The 9,756-nt window shown below is 39.7% G+C and overlaps 1 long non-coding RNA gene across 1 annotated transcript; it reads right to left on the bottom strand.

The window, feature by feature from the left end:
- Positions 1 to 595: 595 nt before the first annotated feature.
- LOC126618024 (uncharacterized) lies at positions 596 to 1,451 on the bottom strand. Its single transcript, XR_007621630.1, has 2 exons — positions 975 to 1,451; positions 596 to 927 (listed from the first exon to the last, which is right to left on the bottom strand). It is a non-coding gene; the product is annotated as an uncharacterized LOC126618024 (long non-coding RNA).
- Positions 1,452 to 9,756: the final 8,305 nt, after the last annotated feature.

Genomic DNA, 9,756 nt, shown 5'->3' with positions numbered 1-9,756 from the left:
GAACTAAACTAATTTGACGAAACTAAATACTACTGGATGTGACTTAAACAAATATCTAAAATGGGAATTGGTTTATAGGAATAATGATTCAACTAAACAAAACAAGTGAATATGAAAATTCAAGATAAAATAAATGATTGAAGAAAAATAGATTGACAATATGCTAGAGTTCAACCTTTACCAACAACACTCCTACGTAGCTCTTCCAATTGCTTAAATAATTGAAAACACACATGCTTTGAAGGTTGGATTTTCCTTGTGTATGTTTTACTTGTGACATTCAAGCTAAAACGCATACCACTACATGCAACTTATTCATGACATTTGGATTAAATATAAACATGAGTGATTCATTAATCTTGGTGAAAATCCTTTTGTTAAACCATGTAATCCCTAAGAGCATGATATTTACCTTAGGAGAGTACAATCCTCAATCACAAGAAGCACAACCAATTTTTACGTGACATTCGTTCAAAATTGCATCCGATAACTTTTCTAAGCATCCTAATGGTGATCAAGCATCAAGGTACATAGATAGTTTAATTTAGTGATTGAAAATATCAAAGCAAGCATGTAACAACACTTAAGCAATTGAAAAATAAATCTACGTATTCATGTTGCGGCTCATGGCCTCACTCTAGCAAAATAAATTAGTTACACATACTTGTATTAATACATAAGAAATTATCCATAAAAAAATAACAAAGAAAGAAGACACCCGTTTTTGCAAGACGAGCTCTCCGTTCCTTTTGCTCTCTGCTCCTCACTTCCTCTCCTCTGCCTTTCTGCTTCTTCCTCCGCACCGCACTCTTCCGCACTGCCCTCTTTTTCCCCCTTTTATTTTCTGCCGTGCTCCTCTCTCCTCTCTGTCATCTTCTGTCCGTGTCCCCCATTTCTTATTCTTTTCCTTTTCTTTTCTGCTGTGCTCTCTCCTTTCCCGCTGTCAATCTGCCCACTCTCTCCTGTCTTTCTACTATCCCTCTGCTTTTGATGCCGTGCTCTGCTGTCCTCCCTCCTCTGCCTTTTTCTTTTATTCTTTTCTTTCTTTTTCCTTCCACTTCTCCCTGTCTGCCAATCCCGTGTGTCTTCTCTTTTCTTCCTTTCAATCCTTTTTTTTATTTCTTTTCTTTTCTCTGTCCTTCTTATTTGCAGTAGGAGGACTAACCACTTCGTGATCAATATCTTGTCGCTGCTCCTACCTTTTTGCTTGAAATTGATCTTAAAACAAATTTAACTGCATATTATTACAAAGTAAGGTAAAATGCCACAATTTTAACACAAAAACATCACAAAGACTTTAGAAATGGATGGTATAAATGCATGAAATATATGAGTGATCAAATACCCCCAAACTTGCATTTTTGCTAGTCCTCTAGCAAAACAAAACACAAAACAAAACCACTCAACTAAGACTAGATTCAACAACTTAGTAGCCAACTTCTCAATTTCGATTTCAGAGATAAATGCTAATCATGAAACAAACAACCAAGAACTAAGCAAGAGCTCAAAACATCATCCAATAGTTAACCAAATTTCCTTCAAACGAAATGTTGAAAAGCCATGTGTGAGCTAGCCATGTCAATGCAATTCCAAGCTCCTTTAAATCATCATATGCAAACGTGTGATCTATTCACAAGACATACGCTCATTCACTCATAAGTTTTGGTTAATGTGTTTCACTCAAGTGATCTCATTGTACATGCCGCCATATGCTTGCTTGTCCACCTAACTTGCTATCAATATTTAAGTAATACCTTGGATCAATAGGACTTTATTACGGTTGTAATGGGGTACACTTTGGTAGTTTTCCAACACCTCAATATCACACCACCTCAAATTGAAAGCAAAAAAATAAAACCTCGAGCACCTGTTACTCCCCAAATTTAACTTCAAAAGGAAATTTATACTCTGCAGACACATTTTCAACAAATCAACACTCTCCAATTTTCATATATTTCGTTTTTTTTTTTTTTTTTTTTTTCAATTGAAAGAAACAAATCTGCAAAGCTATGCATAAATCTGCAAAAGCTACATCACCCATCAAATTCATATTTCATTGTAATACACATGCTCCATCCATCTTTCTACATAAATGAAACTCCCAAGAGCACAACCCATGTAATATTTTCTCAAAACAATAAGGAATCGATTTTTGTGTATGGGCTCAACTCCAATATTGGAGCAAGGTAAAGAGATGTGGCTAACAAACAAATGGCTTAGTTAAAGGCTCAACGGGCTACTACGGATAAACATAGCATATAAGGTAGGCATGAAAGGCTCAAACGATCCAAAGATGGCCTATATCACTTCCAAGTTATTACATGAATTGATTAATGAATCGATTAGTATAAAGCAAGTTCTAGAGATACATGTACAGTGAGATCATATGCACAAGAAGGAATGAGATTGATGCATAATGGTTCAATCATGTATAGGCTCAAAAACTCACAAGGTTTACATAATCTCACATGATTCACATATGAAACGCTAAATCATGCTCAAGTTTCAAATTGACAAGACTAGGCACATTTATTTTTCAAGTTGATTTCTGGAAATCACAGTTAACACAAAGACAACGAAAAGAACTTAGACTTCTTGGAAGTAAGAAGGAAATTAAGATGAAATCTCATCATTGAATTGAGAAGCACCTACAAACAACAACAAAAAAAAAAACAAAAACTTTTTTTTTTTAAACAAGAAGTAAACTAACGAAATGTATTTCCACCCCCAAACTCGAATTTCATGCAAAACAATGGTTACCCCCCCCCCCACATTTAAATCAAACATTGTCCTCAATGTTCAAGCATAAACTCACACAAACAAACAACGAATAAACATGACAAGTATGGCAAAGTAAAAATTAGACAGAGTAGAGTTTAAGAACGCAAATCTGGTTTTGGAGATAAATGATCTTGTTATCTTTCCATAGCTTTGATCTCGAACTGGTTTGGAATTCTGAGCCAGGAATATGAAAGTTCCTTGGTTTCAAATCAGACTCCTTCTGCTGGGTTGATTTGATTGTGCAGTCTGCATTCTTCTCTGCTTGTATCTTCTGCACGGCGGGCATGCACGAGGTAGAGGTGTTGGTCTGTTTCTTTCTTCAATCTTTCCAAGTGCCCACCTCTTGCTTTCTTTCTCCTTGTCCGTAGCTAAGGATGAATTGGCAAATTGTCTCCACATGCTTCGAGGTATCATTTTCACTTCCCTTATCTGTTCCCTAGGCAGATGTGGTTGACGAAGAGGAAGCATAAAATGATGAAGATGAGTACTCGAGAGCAAGGCTAGGTAAGCAATCAGGAAGGGGTTCCAGGCAGTCGGTTCCAGATCGGAAGATTGATACCAAGTGCTGGCTGATTGCTCTCTTTCTCCTTGTCCTAAAACAACGACAAGGAGAAGGACAGGGAGAAAGCATGATATGAGATACTCTTGCTTTCAACCTTCATGATATGAAATACTTTTGCTTTGGATGGGTTGTTTGCAGAGGTACCCCAAGGAATAAGGAACACTGAGTGACTCGAGAGGGTTTGTTGGAAAGGCATTCTCGGAGATGATGGAAGGTTATGTATGTCTGCCTTGCCATGGAGGGTGAAGGTCGACATTTATAGGAAATAATAACCGGTACTGTTCTTTCACTCTTGTCGGCAACCGTTGGATGATTGAACAGTAAACTTCACGTGCTTTCTACTTTACCATAAATCATCGACAGATTGCCCGTGATTTTCGTAAGCTGAGTGTGCATGTGACAGATGCTGACACGTATGGATAAAGCAGATGCCTCTTCGATATCTGGAATTGGTGCTTCGACAAACTGCCCGTGATTTTCGCAAAGCTGAGCGTGCATGTGAGAGATGCTAACACATCTGGAAAAGCAGATGCCTCTCCGATTTCTGAGCTTGCCTCTTCGAAATCTGAGCTCCGTCGAGTGCAGAGATTGCATGTGATGAGTGCGGACAAATCTGGAACAAAGGATGGCCCGTGGTTTCTGAGCAAGCCCAACTTTTGAGAAAGCTAGCGCCTCTTCGATTTTTGAATTGGCCTCTTTGAATTCTGAGCTCGCCTCTTCGATATCTGAAATCCCGTCGAGTGTTGATTTTTATAGAGGCACGCAGTTCATTTCAAAGCACACTTGAATTTGCGCTTGTATAAACTCCCTTCTTGCACTTCTAATATCTTGACTTGTCTGATCTCTTCTTTCTTCAACACCTTTGAAAATGTCTGGCCCTTCCGACCGTCGTTTTGACTTGAACCTTGGTGAAGAGGCATTCCCGCCTTCTCTAGACAACATATGGCGCCCATCCTTCATATCCCCTACTGGCCCCCTTACCGTTGGGGATTCGGTGATGAAGAATGATATGACAGCTGCGGTGGTGGCCCGGAACCTTGTCACTCCTAAAGATAACAGACTGCTTTCAAAATGGTCTGATGAATTGGCTGTTAAGGAGTCTCTGGCTCTTAGTGTGCAGTGTGTGGGTTCTGTGTCCAACATGGCCCAACGCCTATTTGCTCGAACCCGTCAAGTTGAATCGTTGGCGGCTGAAGTGATGAGTCTCAAACAGGAGATTAGAGGGCTCAAGCATGAGAATAAACAGTTGCACAAGCTCGCACACAACTATGCCACAAACATGAAGAGGAAAATTGACCAGATGCAGGAATCTGATGGTCAGATTTTACTTGATCATCGGAGGTTTGTGGGTTTGTTCCAACAGCATTTGCCTTCGTCTTCTGGGGCTGTACCGCGTAGTGAAGCTCCAAATGATCAACCTCCGATACCTTTTCCTTCTGTGGCCCCGCCGACTGCTGAGGCTCCGCTGACTACTGAGACTTCTCCTAAGCAGCCTTTGTGAAGGCTCCCTCTGTTTTTATCTGCTTAATGTTCCTTCCTTTTTTATGAATGTAAAAATACCTTGCATAACTGTCAATGTTTCAAAAATAAACCCACACAAAAAACAATTAAACAAGCAACAAATAAAAATATCAATCATGGCAAAATAAAACTACAGAAAAGGGAAGGTTTTTAGAAACGCAAATGATAATGAAAGGAATTTTGAACAATAAACATAAAAATGGAAGGAAAGAAATACAAAATGAAATCAATACACATAAAGAAAAGGAAAGAATACACCAATTTGTGTAGGCGAGGAGAGCAACAATAAAGATGCATTTTTGTTCCATAATAGAATTCCAAATCATCCCCAAACTTGTTTCAACACGTCCCATTATGCATAACAAATGTGTGAGTAACCTGTGGGATTAAGAAACTTTGCAAGAAGTGGTGGTAGAGATTGGCAAAATCATTACCTGCATAAGGAAGCAAAAGTAGGACTTAAACACATAAACCAAAAAACAACATAAAAATAGAACAAAAACATTTAAAATTATTCAAACTAAAGATGAAAGATAGAAAACTTGGGTTGCCTCCCAAGAAGCGCTTTAGTTACTGTCTAGAGCTAGACATTCTGTTGGCAGTTTGATTCAAATAACAGGTTCCTTCAAAGTGATGGAATCCTTGGCAAGATCATATGGAGACTCCTTGTATAACTTCAAGCGATGTCCATTAACTTTGAAGACAAAACCAGTTTGCATGTTTTGGATATCCACAGCCCTATGAAGATGGACCTGTACAACACGATATGGACCATTCCAACGTGATTTTAGCTTTCCTGGGAATAGTTTCAATCTCGAATTAAAAAGCAAAACCTTCTGACCCGGTTGAAACTCTTTACGAAGGATGTGAGCATCATGAAATTTCTTGGTCTTATCCTTGTAAATTTTTGCATTCTCACAAGCATCATTCCTTATTTCTTCCAGTTCATTCAATTGAAACTTCCGCTTCTCTCCCGCTGCTTGGTAGTCAAAATTGAGGTGCTTAATAGCCCAATATGCCTTGTGCTCAAGTTCCATAGGTAGATGGCAAGCTTTCCCATACACCAAACAAAAAGGAGACATCCCAATTGGTGTCTTATAAGCTGTCCTATATGCCCACAAAGCATCAGTAAGCTTTAAACTCCAATCCTTTCGAGATGAACTGACAGTTTTCTCAAGAATCCTCTTGAGCTCACGACTAGATACTTCAACTTGTCCAGATGTCTGTGGATGGTATGGGGTGGCTATGCGATGGTGAATATGATATTTGGCACAAAGGGAAGCCATGGTGCGGTTTAAGAAATGCGTACCTTCGTCATTGATGATAGCACGAAGTACTCCAAATCGGGGAAAAATAGTATTCTGCAAGAAACCTAACACCACATAACTTTTGCATGTTGGAGAAGCTATTGCCTCCACCCACTTAGAGACATAATCAACCGCCACCAAGATGTAAAGATTGCCATGTGAAGAAGGGAAAGGTCCCATGAAGTCTATACCCTAAACATCAAATAGTTCAATCACCAAAATACTTTGTTGGGGCATCTCATTTCTCCGAGAAAGATTTCCAACTCTTTGACACTTATCACAAGCCTGGCAGCATAGGTATGCATCTTTGAATAAAGATGGCAAAAAGAAACCACTCTGTAAAATCTTGGCCGCTGTCCTTCTTGGTCCAAAATGACCACCACATGCATAGTGGTGAGCAAACTTCAAGATGCTTTCTTGTTCTTCTAAGGGGACACACCGACAAATGATTTGATCTTGGCAATGCTTGAAAAGGTATGGCTCATCCCAAAAGTAGTGTTTTATAGTGGAGAGGAACTTCTTCCTTTGTTGGTAACTGAACTCTGATGGTATTTCTCCAGATGCCAAATAATTTGCGATGTCAGCATACCATGGTACTTGATGAGTAACTGCTAGAAGTTGCTCGTCTGGAAAGCTCTCTTGCAGAGGCAATGAATCTGCCTCATCAGTGCTTGCATTTACTAATCTTGAGAGATGATCCGCCACAACATTCTCACGTCCCTTTTTATCTAGGATCTCCAAATCAAACTCTTGCAAGAGAAGGACCCATCGAATCAATCGTGGTTTGGCCTCTTTTTTAGACAATAAGTACTTGAGAGCTGAATGATCAGAATACACAATGACTTTAACACCAATTAAGTACGATCGAAACTTTTCAAGAGCAAATACCACTGCAAGTAATTCTTTTTCCGTAATGGCATAATTCAGCTGAGCATTATTCAAAGTGCGGCTGGCATAATATATAACATGGGGGAGCTTGTCACGTCGCTGACCAAGGACAGCACCCACAGCGTAATCGGAAGCATCGCACATGAGCTCAAATGGAAGGGTCCAATCTGGAGCTGTTATAATTAGGGCTGATGTGAGAAGATCCTTTAATTTGTTGAAAGCATCATGACAATCTACATTAAAATCAAAACAAGCATCTTTAGCAAGTAAATTATAAAGAGGACGACTAATTTTGGAAAAATCCTTTATGAATCTTCAATAAAAACCAGCATGTCCCAAGAAAGATCTCACATTTTTCACAGAAGTTGGTGGTGGTAATTTGGCGATCACCTCAATCTTTGCGTTGTCGACCTCTATTCCTTTGCTTGAAATTAGATGTCCTAGCACAATGCCATGTTTAACCATAAAATGGCATTTCTCCCAATTTAACACAAGATTAGTCTCCCTGCATCTTTCCAAAACCAAAGACAAGTTATCCAAACATATATCAAAAGAATTACCAAAAACAGAAAAGTCATCCATAAAAACCTCAACAATATTTTCAACCATTCCAGAAAAAATACTCATCAAGCATCGTTGGAAAGTGGCAGGGGCATTGCACAATCCAAATGGTATTCGTCTGTATGCAAATGTACCAAAAGGGCATGTAAACGTTGTCTTCTCTTGATCCTTAGGGGCAATTGGAATTTGGTTGTACCCTGAATAACCATCTAAGAAACAATAGAAAGAATGACCCAGCTAGTCTCTCAAGCATCTGATCAATGAATGGCAGCGGAAAATGATCCTTTCTAGTGCTGTCATTGGGCTTTCTATAATCAACACACATTCGCCATCTGGTGGTCATCCTTGTAGGCACAAGCTCGTTGTTATCATTCTTCACCACAGTAATACCAGTTTTCTTTGGAACCACCTGAGTCGGGCTCACCCATTTGCTATCCGAGATTGGATAAATGATACCTGCATCGAGTAACTTCATCACCTCAACTCTTACAACTTCCTTCATGATCGGATTTAGACGTCTTTGAGCTTCAATAGTTGGTTTAGTCCCAGCCTCCATAAAAATCCTATGCATGCACAAAGCTGGACTAATGCTCTTTATGTCAGCAAGTGTCCACCCCAGAGCATCTTGATACTTGCGAAGAACTCTTAGTAATTTGTCTTCCTCCGTGTCATTAAGATCAGCAGCAATAATAACAGGCAAGGTCTCATTCACCCCGAGATGAGCATACTTGAGGTGGCTCGGCAGTAGTTTGAGCTCTAACTTCGGAGCTTGCTCACTTGAAGGAAAAAGAGGCTGTTTAGGTACTCCAAGGCTTTCATAAACATGTCACCACTTTGGATTATGAATTGGTGCACTATCCAATGCAGCGATGACGTCCACCACATTTTCTTCCATAGATAAAGTAGCATCATGGTTGGTGAGGCAAGTTAATAGCTCATCATTAGATGATCGTGAGGCAAAGTTTGCATGCACAATCCCATCCACAACATCAACGCGAAAACACTCTTCAGGTTCGAAAGGACGCTTGATAGCTTCAAAGAGTTTGAATACAACTGATTCTCTTTGCACTCTTAAGGTTAAAGTACCTGCTTCCACATCAATAAGTGTCCGGGCGGTGGCCATGAACGGTCGGCCTAAAATGAGAGGCACTTCCTTGTCTTCCTCCATGTTAAGTACAATGAAATCAGCTGGGAGATAGAATTTATCCACTTTAATAATCACATCTTCCAGAATACCCAAAGGATATGTCACGGACCTATCTGCCAATTGAAGACTCACAGATGTGGTCTTGAGTTCTCCTTCACCTAATTTTTGAAAAACAGAATAAGGCATAAGGTTAACACTTGCTCCTAAATCAATCAATACTTTATGAAAATCAAGACTACCAATAGTACAAGAGATAGTGAAACTCCCCGGATCTTTCTTCTTGGGTGGTAGCTTATGTAAGAGGACATCACTGCATTGCTCAGATAAAATCACCTTATCGTATTCCAAGAACTTTTTCTTTTTAGAACATAGCTCCTTCAGAAATTTGGCATATGATGGGATTTGTTGAATAGCATCTAATAGAGGCAAATTAATTTGAACCTTAGCCAACGTCTTCATGAATTCAATGCATTGTTGATCCTTGGAACGTTGTTGCTGCCTTTGTGGAAATGGCAAAGGTGGCTTGTATGGTGGCTTGTCAGAAGGTGCAAATAAACTACCAAGGCCCTTTTCCTTGTTTGAATCAAAGTTGGGTCAAGATTGCACTTTGTCACTTGCACTAGGATCTGGAATACCTGCTACAGAAATAGCCTCTGACCGAGACTTTGCAGCTAACGGTGCACTTTCAGTAAGCTCTTCTTCTTCCACTTCGGCTTCATGGTGCACCACTTCTCTGTTGTCATAGCTCTTGCCACTTCTCAATGTCTGTATTACTTTGCAATGCTCCATCCCTCTTGGATTTTGCTCAGATTGGCTCGGGAACTTTCCTTTCTCTCTTTCATTGAACATGGTAGCAAGCTGTCCAACTTGAGTCTCCAAATTCCCCACTGATGCCGTGAGATTCTGAATGCTAGTTTGTGTGGATTGGACAAAATTGTTGGTGGTATTAGAGAGAGCAGACATATGTTGAGCTAGCTGTGACATTTGGT

The sequence above is a fragment of the Malus sylvestris genome, chromosome 1 (assembly GCF_916048215.2).
Source record: "Malus sylvestris chromosome 1, drMalSylv7.2, whole genome shotgun sequence".
In the NCBI taxonomy this organism is placed as follows: domain Eukaryota; kingdom Viridiplantae; phylum Streptophyta; class Magnoliopsida; order Rosales; family Rosaceae; genus Malus; species Malus sylvestris.
The sequence above is the reverse complement of the archived record's forward strand: the minus strand, read 5'-3'. Positions and strand labels throughout refer to the sequence as shown.